Source organism: Cryptomeria japonica, chromosome 11 (genome assembly GCF_030272615.1).
Source record: "Cryptomeria japonica chromosome 11, Sugi_1.0, whole genome shotgun sequence".
NCBI lineage: Eukaryota > Viridiplantae > Streptophyta > Pinopsida > Cupressales > Cupressaceae > Cryptomeria > Cryptomeria japonica.
In genome coordinates this window covers 477335449-477347280 of record NC_081415.1, presented here as the reverse complement: position 1 = coordinate 477347280, position 11832 = coordinate 477335449, and positions in this window count along the sequence as shown.

Here is an 11832-nt window from a genome sequence, read left to right as displayed (position 1 = left end):
ATGTTTCTAGTTTGTCCCAAATAGCTTTAGTAGTAGATCTATCTGATAATCCCATGACTTGCTGATCTGACAATGCACTCAAAAGTGTTTCTCTTGCTTTGCAATCATTTTCCTCATCTTTAGCCAAGTTAGGTAGAATAGGTTGACCTTGAGTAGGAGAAGTATAGCTATTCTTTGTAACATCCCATATATCCTTTCCAATGCAATTGAAGTGTGTCTCCATCTTGATCTTCCATACACCATAATTAGTTCCATCAAGTTTCAGACTGTCCTTCCTGAAATAGTTAGAAGACATTGGATCTCCTCAAGCTGTTAAACTTCTGCAAAAAGAGGACCAGGCTCTGATACCAATTGTTAGGTCCCAGAGACAAATGAGAGGGGGGGTGAATCAGTTGTCCAATAAATTCAACCAAAATTAACTAAACCAAAACTTAATGCTTAATATCGATAAACCAAACTTTATGTCGGTAGATAGTCTTAACAGTTAATTGCAATACCGGTAAAGATTAATGCATGAAACAAAAAGACAATAACATCCACAATACATAACACAAATGTTTGTATGTGGAAACCATGGTGGGAAGCCTTACCCACAATCAAATGATACTACTGCAGATAGTATGTGTGTATAATATGGATTCTGCGCATGCAGAAAGGCCAGCTGCCTAGAGCTCACTGCTCAATCACAAAATGAGAGTCACACTGACTACAATTGGATAGTTAAATCCAATGATAATGTACTGCACAGAATAACATCTTCATATGCTGGATTCAGTACCAGTTTAGTTCTGATTGCCTTCACAAAATCCTTCCTTCAACCTTCAAATGATGTCTGCATGTATAGCTCTACTTATTTTTGCATATACCTTATTGCAATCATTTTCACACTCACTCTTCGATCTCACAAATGAGATCTTACATTTATACCATAACCTAAGAACAATTGAATAGGTCAGCTCACTAAAAGATATTACAATAAAATCAATTACAAGTAAATCAATATCCGATGCATGATGTCGGTTCAATGCATTTATAATAATAATAAATCATCTCCATAACATGTCGTGTTGATCTCGAATAGATATACCTGTCGGTGCTTATCCTGGACGTATTTGCCGGTAACAACAAATATGCAAACCCGAATAAATAATTAACGAAATTTCCAAAACCAAGTGATCGAATAATGTCTTCGACATAACCAAGTAGTCTCCAAGTCATTCCAAGTGCTGGTGAACAATATAATCTATCGGTGAACCAAATACCACTGACTTGCATAAGTCTTTGACTTGCCAGTGAACATAACCAAAGATCTCCAAGTGCTGATAAGTGTTGACATCAATGACAAAACCATATCAACATATCCAAAATACCAACACCATGTCATTTGATACTTTTCTCAAATTGGGCACTTCACCGGTTTCAGCTAGGCCTGTCACAGCTCGGATCACCTATTTGGTGATCTTGTGTGGCCTATCAATCCATATGAACTCATCATGAACTCAACTAAGAATGTACTGGATCCACTCTACTTCGTCGAACAACAGAAAATGAACGGATTGCGAGAAACCCTTGTCCTAAAGAACCTTGTAGTCATGTTTGAGATTCTCCAAACAGTCCGCCAAGTGTTTTTTGTATAGGTCCAACATGTCCGCATTACCAAGCTCCTCGAGATCACAGTCTATGTAAACCCTGATATCTTCATTATGAAGCATGTCATAGGGTAGTGATGAAAATGCACCTTCCTGATTTTCCTCAACCGACTTGAAAGGATGTTTCTTGAATATAGGTCTAACCCTGTCCTTAATCTCAACCACCAAAGGGGTAGCAACACTAGAAGCTGAAGTCATTTCAAATTTTAGGTTTTGTGAAAACCTAAAGCTTGAACAGATAAATACCTTGATTCACAACCGGGCTCTAAAATTTGCTTTAGGGTCGCAGAAATTGCTGTTGAGATCGCCAAATCACATCGCTTTGCTTCTCTGATCTATTCACTTGATTGCATTGTGACGAATGAAGCTTCAAAATACACTTTTATCTTTTGAAAAACCTAATTCTCCACTATTATAAATGCTGCAACCGGTTACCATGATTTTCACAAAGTCGCATACCGTAGCATCACATCTTCTCTGAAACTTTCACATAACATATGCACATATGATTTAATCCTTCTGCAACCTTTTGGAATTGATTCCAGACCACTGAAGAGGGGGTTCTAAGAATCTGCATGAAAAGCTCTGCCTAAGGCATAAAGCCCTAGTTACCTGTTGAAGAGCCTACACCGGATTCGGGTGCAGACCCATTTTCTGCTTTAGATTCTTCTTTTCTAACACACATCTTCTCATATTTGTCTCTTATCTCTTCTACCTATGCTTTTCCCTTCTCATCTAATTTTTTCTTGCTTCTGTAGTACTTTGCAATGTGACCAGTTTTGTTACATGCATGGCAAACAACATTATTTTGCATAGGTCTGAAGTTCATCCAATTTGGTCTTGTGTCGTACTAGTTAGAGATATGTCCAAACATTCCACAAGAACACCTTTTGTTCTGGAAGTTATTCGGGTATGTGTAGGATCATGGTGTGCCAAAATAGGCCCTTAAGTGGCAATGAAATTTCAGAAAATTAGAGTTATGCAACTCGACATGAAAATTTGAATAAGTTATGAATATTATTTTAAAAATATGTAACAAGAGAATCTATAGAAAATTGAATGTAGTTTTTAGGCTACTAGTTTTTTTTTTGAAAAAAAAAAAACCTATTTGATGAAAATTTCAAATTTCAATGTAGTGGTACTAAAATTTCAGGAAAAAGATAAGAAGTAGGTGTATATTTGACCACCCTAATCACAATCAAATAATAATTTTTTTTTATAAGATTTATAATATAAGTATTAGACTCATGTCCAGATGTGATACATATTTTTTTATAATTTTTTATAAAGTAAATAATTATTAATGAATTTTTTACTACAACTTTTCAGAAATTCAGAAACCCCTACATTTGACCACCTTAACTTGGTCAAAACCTTATGAAATTCATTTTTTATAAATTTTTCCCTATAGTAGAAAAAGAATAGGATGTGATTAATGTTTTGGATTCAAAAAATGTTATACTGTTTGAAAGTTATGAGTGTTTTTCAATCAGTTTATCAATCAAGACTTTTGTCAGAATTCAATTAGAAAATAAATAATAATTATTTATTAAAGTTGAAATAAGACAAGGCTTATATTGTTGGAAAGCTGAGAACGTCCTTAAAAAATCTTTTCATTTTATCAATTTTGGCTATAAAAAAAGTCATTAGCCACCAGTGTAAAGTTTGGAAAACACATTTTTTCAGTTGACTTTCTAGGCTTGTCACTTCCAAGCCAAAATTTGAAATTTGAAATTTTTACAATAGAAATTGAATATCCAATTGTCATAAATAAATTTAATAAATAAATTTGCACATAATTAATCTATTATTTATTAATATATAATATATTAATTTATAAATACATTAGTATATGATATTAGGGAGAGGGAGAGAAAGAGAGATTAGGGGAGAGGGCGAGGGAGAGAGAGAGAGAGGGGAGAGGGGGGAGAGAGAGAGGGAGGGGGATGGGAGAGAGAGAGATAGAGAGAGGGAGGGGGAAGGGGTCAGATTGTGTCCTATGACCCCTTATGACACTATATGACCCCTTAGGTGTTAAATTTTTGTAACAGTATTGACACTGCTTTTTATATTGTAATAATGGTTCATCTTGCCACCTTATGACACACTATGACCCATTAGGACACCATATGGTGTTGTTAGGGGTCATATGGTGTCCTAAGGGGTCATGGGATACCATATGACCCCAAATGACAATATATGACCCCTTATGACACCATATTGGGTCGTTATAGGTCCTATGGTGTCCTAAGGGGTCATATTGTGTCCTATGACCCCTTAGGACACCATATGACCCCTTACGACACCAAATTGTGTCCTAAGGGGTCATATTATGTCATATGATCCCTTAAGACACCATATGACCCCTTAGGACACAATATGACCCTTTATGACACTATACACTATCGTTATGGGTCATATGACCCCTTATGACCCCTTATGACACCATATGGTGTCATTAGGGGTCATATGGTGTCCTAAGGGGTCATGGGATACCATATGACCCCTAAGGACATCATATGACCCCTTACGACACCATATTGGATTGTTATGGGTCCTATGGTGTTGAAAGGGGTCATATTGTGTCCTATGACCCCTTAGGACACCATATGACCCCTTACGACACCAAATTGTGTCGTTATGGGTCATATTGTGTCCTAAGGGGTCATATTGTGTCATATTACCCCTTAAGACACCATATGACTCCATAGGACACAATATGACCCTTTACGACACTATACGGTGTCGTTATGGGTCATATTATGTCCTATGGAGTCATATTGGGTCCTATGTCCCCTTAAGACAATATATGACCCCTTATGACACCAAATTGTGTCGGTATGGGTCATATTGTGTCCTAAGGGGTCATATTGTGTCATATGACCCCTTAAGACACCATATGACCCCTTAGGACACAATATGACCCCTTATGACACTATATTGGGTCGTTATGGGTCCTAAGGGGTCATATGACCCCTCTCCCCTAATATCTCTCTCTCTCTCGCTCTCCCCTAATATCTCTCTCTCTCTCCACCTCTCCCCTAATATTTCTCTATCTCTCTCTCCCCCTTTCCCCTAATCTCTCTCTCTCTCCCTCTCTCTCTCTCTCTCTCTCTCTCCTATTCTCTCTCTCCCCCTCTCCCTTAACCTCTCTTTCTCTCCCTCTCCCCTAATCTCTCTCTCCCCCTCTCCCCTAATATTTCTCTCTCTCTCTCTCTCTCTCTCTCTCTCTCTCTCTCTCTCTCTCTCTCTCTCTCTCTCTCTCTCCCCCCCCCTTTCCCCTAATCTCTCTCTGTCCCTTGATCTCTCTCTCCCCCTACCCCCTCCCCCTCTCTACCCTAATCTCTCTCTCTCCCCCTCCCCTAATCTCTCTCTCTCTCTCTAAAATATGATTACTCAAATAGGATATCTGATATAATCGGATATACGATTTATTCCACTGCCATTAAAGTGGCAATAGTAAAGAAAAGGTGGCAACGAGAATTATTTTTGGGACCCCAAATTTATGCATTAAAATTGGATATCTGATATAATCGGATATCTAATTTTTGTAAATAAAAAGGAGCCTTGTGGGCCATTTTGTGGATTCCAACGACCCATATTCTTCAAATTCTAGTTTCTATCAACAATCACAGGTTTTCAAATAGGTTGAGACAAATATGTTCTTTTGAGAGATTCTTAAAGTCAAATCTTACATTGTCAATCATTTAGGAGCATCTTTGTGGAGGTAAATGGGGAGTAGTAGTCGTCAGAAGTCTAAATGAAAAGAAAGATTTAAAATGACCAAATTGAAGTGTATAGAGAAAGAGGTAGAGAAGTTCATAGGAGGAGAAGACAAGATATGTTAAATATTGCTAATGTTACTTCAAGTGAAGAGGAAATTGAATTTGAAAATGTTGAACAAGTCATTGAAAATGAAAATGTAGATTTTGAAAGTGAAAATATTGAACATGTTGAAAATGTTGAAAGTGATAATGAAAATGCTCAACATGATGTGAGAATGGAAAGTGAAAATTTGGGAGTTGACAATGGTGTCCATAATTTTGGTGTAAATATGTTTTTTTTTTTACATTGGAGGTTAAAATGTAGAAAATTTTGACATAGGAGGTGAACATGTGGAAAATTTTGACATTGGAGGTGAAAATGTAGAAAACTTTGACATTGAAGGTGGAATTGCTCAACCAAGTGAACAATATGTAACACCTAATTACTTTAGAAATGAAGACCCTCTTATGGATGAAAGACAAATTCCAAATCCAAGACCTTCAAGAACTCCAAAATGGTTACTTGAAATTGATGAGAAAATTATTGCGAATCTTAAAGAAAAGAGGTCAACAAGAACCGTTCGATTGTGGGCTACACACCTTTTTGACCAAAATTTTAGCAATAAGACATTGACTGAGCAATGCCAACTTTTTGTTCAATTGCTAAAGATAATAAATATGAGACCATTGCTAAACAAATTGAAGATTCGTTTGAACAAGAAGATGTAGAGAAATTATATTATTGTCAAAAATCTATTTAATGCTCTCAATTCTATTGGAAAGAATACCAAGGAAAGAGATAAGAGAGCCGCTTGAAGAGTGATTACAACCTCCTTAGTAAGCCATCAATTGAGGAAGGCTAGTCAAATGAGACAAACTTGTGTTGATTTGAACATAAACTGTAAAAATTTGGATAGAGCACTTGCATGAAGACAAAGACTTGACGATCCACTTCAACATGATACATAGGCTTTTGGTGGGAGGCTTCCATGTGTTGATAGAAAATTGACTGACAATGTGAAGGAGGAAATTCAAAAATTCTAGCACTCTCATTCTAGAGTATCACCCAATGTAAAGGATGTTTTGAAATTAAGAATCGACAACCAAGGCCGCACACCGCATCCCAAACATTTCTTGGAATCAAGCCAAACAATGTTGTACAATTTTTTTTGTGAAGTACATCCAACTTTGCAAATATCACAAAGGGCCTTTGAATCTTTGAAGCCATTTTATTGTGTACCTCTTAAGATTCATAATAATTTTTGTTATAAGTACCATGTGGGGTTTTCAATGTACCATAAATTTTATGCCATATTCATTCTATGATGCATACTAATGAGATGTTGCAGGAGAATGGTGCAATGATATTTCCGAGATCATCAAGAGACTTGCAAGATCTATTTTTATGCCCTAGAGATGATGGCTGCTATTTCTATAGAAATGATTGTTTGAATAAGAAGTGCTCACAATGTGGTGGGTTGTCAAAGTTTGTTTTATGTTTTCATGAGGGTAGTGAACTTGAGTTTGGAAATAATTATGTTGAGAAAAAAAGATATGAGACAGTGAAATATACTTTGAAGAGTGGAAGTGAAGATTCTAGATGCCAATTAGTCTCAAGAGAAGTGAGTGTGATGCTAAAAATTTGGTAAATAGAATAGGCATACACATATAATGAGACAATAAAACATAATGGAAAGCTTAATTGAAAACTAAATTAAAGATGCAAACCATAAGATCCTCCCTTGAAATGTCCCATTTTCCTCTATTCTTGAGGACCTTGAAGGTGTTGGATTATTTGGTTCTCAACAAAGCAATGACCTCCAAAGTGGCAACTCAAGAATTGAGTAGCTACTTCATGATTGATTGTGAAAATGGTATGAAATGCATGATCTAAGAAACTAGATTAACATGCTATGATTAATCCAAAATGTGGTAAATATAATAGGCATACACATATAATGAGACGATAAAACATAATGGAAAGCTTAATTGAAAACTAAATTAAAGATGCAAACCTTAAGCCTCCCTTGAAATGTCTCATTTTCCTCTATTCTTGAGAACCTTGAAGGTGTTGGATTGTTTGGCTCTCAACGGAGCAATGACCTCCAAAGTGGCAACTCAAGATTTGAGTAGCTACTTCATGATTGATTGTGCAAATGGTACGAAATGCATGATCTGAGAAACTAGATTAAGATGCTATGATTAATCCAAAATGCTAATTACTAGATGATTGAAATGAAAATGCCTATAGTAATGATGCTAAAACTATGAATGCATGGGATCCTTCTTGCTCCAAAATGAGGGGTATTTATAGGAATTCCAAGGCCAAAGCTAAGGTGGCAGGAATCGACGGTCCAGATTTAATCTGAAGATATCAAGGGTCAAGATTGAGGAAGTTCAAGAAGAGGTTCGAGGAAGGGACACTTGTCATATCTGTGGTGACAAGTGTCAAGGAGCCTTGCTCATGAGAGGGAAGGTGTCCAAGGGAGGAGATGTGTGGAAAAAGTGTCATGTGTCTCAAGGGGAGAATATCCAACTCATAAGAGGTTAGGATGTGCAAGGGGATAGGGTTAGCTAGACCCTAGAATTAGATAGAATGGGTTAGGTTAGGGGATGGCTAGGTTAGGTGGTTAAAAGTTAGGAGCCATGTGCTCATTTGAATTTAGAAATTCAAATAATTGGAAAATGGTAATTAATCTCAACAAACTTGAGTTTGTTAATTTTAATTAGGGATTAGAAGAATTGACTAAAATGAGGGTAATTAATTAATCAAAGGGGGAATATGAAATGAACTATATAAATAAATCATGTAGATTTATTTACTAGTAGATGAATAGGGAACTTAATCAAATTGCTTATGAATTCAATTAATTGGGAAGGAGAATTAATTAAATAACTACGTATTTAATTAACTATCTTTAGACCATCTTTAGGTGTATACATTTTGCCCCTCTTTGAAGCGATGTGTGACGATGCGTTGGCTCAAAGAAGACTTGATTGATGATGATGTTGATATTCATTTTGGTAGGATACAAATTTAATCTTGATTTCGATGCGGATTTGGTTTCAATATGATACTAATTCGATTTTGAGATGATAAATCTTGATATGATGCGGATTTGATGCGGTTTCGATTTTAAGATGATAAATCTCGATATGATGCCCCATACACTGACTGATAGATTTCGATGCGAGGATGCCCCCTTGGGAGATGAATTGGATAATTTTTTCAATGTTTTTGAATTTTTCACGATGTTTTAATTTTTGTTGATATTTTTTACTTTTTTACAATTTTTAGATTTTTAATGATTTGCTGATGTTTTGATATTTTTAGAGTTGATCCGATCCATTTCCCGATAAGAAATTTGAAAATGATGTCCTACGAGGTTGATTAGTTGATTAGATGATTGAAAATAAGGAATAAAAATCCCACCAAAATGCCCCACTTTGAGTTTAATAAGGTGAATTCCTTTTACCACTCTTCATTTGTGCACTTGAGTTGGTTGAAAAATTTGTTTTGGAGGAAGGAATGGCGATCCCATACCACCAACATAGGTTCAAGCAAGTTTGGCGACACAAGCGTCCTCCAGCCTATGGTCCACCGATACGTACTTCGAGAAAAAAATATCTTTGTCAATTTGTAGTTGAGTTTTTTGAAAAAAAAGTAGCCAGTTTTAGGAAAGATTGTTTTTCTCAATTTTGGCCATGTGGGTTTTAAATTTTTTTGCATTTTTGAGATGGATTTGTTGGGTTTTTGATAATTTTAAATTTATTTTTTTTAATTTTTCCATTTTTTCAAAAAATTATTAAAATTATGCCCTTTGTTTTGAAAAAACTAAATGTATTTTGGGGATAAGGAAATGCCTCGGCGATGCCACCACGGGCACCGCGCTCGATGCCGTCGGTGCCACCGCGGGTGGCATGGGCACTGCACCTGGCACTGTCGACGCCACCGAGGGCACCGCAAGCTTCGTGGGCACCGCGGCCAGCATCGCGGCTGGCGCCACTGACGCGGAGGCCAACGCCTCGTGAGGCTGCAATGTTTTTTAATGATTTTTTGATATATATATTTTTTTTCGATTTTTTTTTTTGGCAAACGATTTTTGACATGACTTTCTTGATTTTTGACAATTTTGGCTTGATTTTTAGATTTCGGATTATTTAGTTCATTTTTTAAATTTTTTTGATGAATTGATTTGATTTTTGATGCCGACTTTTTGATGACTTGATCATTTGAGTTTTTTATTGTGATTGAATTTTGAATGAATTTGGATGACTTGATGTAATTTTGGATGATTTTGATAAAACTTTTGCTGCTCCTCTGACCCCCAAACATCACGATTTTCGATAAAAATGCTGGAACACTGTCAATTTGATTAGATATCTAATTGATAAAATTAGATACTCCTGATTGATGAAATTTGATGATCAGTTCTGACTATCTTGATTTACGTTCGAGATGAGATAGGATTGATAATGACCTCATGATAGATGAGTGTCATTGATAGGGGCTCAATGAGATTTGATAGAAATCTCAATTGAGAAAGATAGATTGAGAGATAGATTTATTTGATAGATAGATAAATTGAGATACTGATATGATGAGATGATTTGATTGCGGGAGCACTTTAGTGTCCTCCAGTCTGGGGAGTGCTTCCTGAAGACATGGATGTTGATACCCTGCCTTAGCCAAGAAGAGAGAGACCACATTGATATGTGTGATTTATATTCCCTTCTTGACATGCCTTGGCCTTTGATTAACCGGGGATTATTGACAGCCTTAGTAGAGCATTGGCATAGTGAGCACAATACTTTTCACTTATCGACGGGTGAGATGACAGTGACACTCGAGGATGTATACCGGATACTACGCATCCCTATGATGGGTGAGCTAGTGTATTATGATCTTAGTGTTGGCATTGGGTTGTCATTGATGTCAATCGGTATGGGATGACTACCGGTATGAGAGATGTATATGCAACACTGTCAAGGAGGTGTACAGGTTGAGATATCTTGGATATCACCTTGTGTTTTAGAACACCGGTAAGGTAAGGAAGACGACCTCAGGAGTCACCGATACATGAGTTAGTGCCTGACTTGTGTGGATGAGATGGTAAGGTGATCAATACCGGTACACTATATCACCAGTAAGGAAAAGATGTCAATTGATAAGTGATGTGTTGACATGGGGAAGTCAAATCAACCAAGTGAGTGGTATGTCTACCTGTAAAGGTCATGACCAGTGTACAAGCAGAATGAGCAAGGTGCTTGGATGTTGTTTGTGATGAAGAGAAAAAATGTTACCTAAATCATATCAACACTGAAGGAGAAGAATGAACAGATCATAGGCATGTTGTAAGGCTACAAGACAACAGGACTCCCACCTAATGAAGATGCAGTCATCATGAGAAGCAATGACTGACAGCGAATGTGCCCACACTGGATCACATGTGCATGTTTGAAGATATGCTGCACAAATAGGGAAGTCACATGAGTACACTACAGGATGCAAAAGACAAGGTGCCACTCCGTGGGTAAATGGAACTTATCTCTTATCATGCATTGTGTGCATCATAGTTTTGTGAGATGAGGAAGTTGAGGGGATGCCTTAAGTGAATGAGATCAAGGTTATGCACTGGACCAACATAAAAGGCATGTTGAGATGTTGATATAGAAGAAGAGTGATGTGTTTTTCATCTTGACAAACTGGTTGTGATATGGTCCAAGCTGATCAAGGAGAAGGCAAGGCTGAAGCAAATGCAAACAGAGGAATGTGGCCTGACTGAAGATCGTGTCTGGTGAAGGTTGATGACAGAGTGTCATCAAGAGTGTTTTCCAGTATGTAAGTCAACCGGTAATATGGAAAAGGTGTAGATGAAGAAGACTCCCCATCTTATGAAGATGTACACAAGACAGGTTATCAAGAGTGTTGACTGACTCCATCAGAATAGAAGCAGAGTGCAAGGTTGATGGCAGATCAAGTTGATGGTTTAACCGATAGGGTTATTAAATTGGTAGAGTGTTTGGTCAGTGATCCTATCTGGACTGACATGAAGAGCGAAGCTGGCAGATGGTAGACATGGATTCCACTTGGAGTCAAGGTGGCGAACCTGCATTTTGACAAAGATGGAATGTACACTGACGGGGTATTTGTAGGGTTGGTTGACATTGATGGAAGATCCCACAATTCACGGGATGTGTTGCAGTGTCCTTATAGAGGTTTACGGCTCGAGGTCTGGAGGAAAACTATGAGCCAGCTAAGAGTGATTGAGAAGATCAAGGCGGTTGAAGGAAACAACAAGATAGATCTTGGTATTCGACCAAGAGATCAACCGATAAGGAAAAAGCAGATTGCCAGAGATAGAAGGTGTGATCAAGAAGGTGCGATAATGACGAAGGCGTGCTGTTGGCTATCAAGA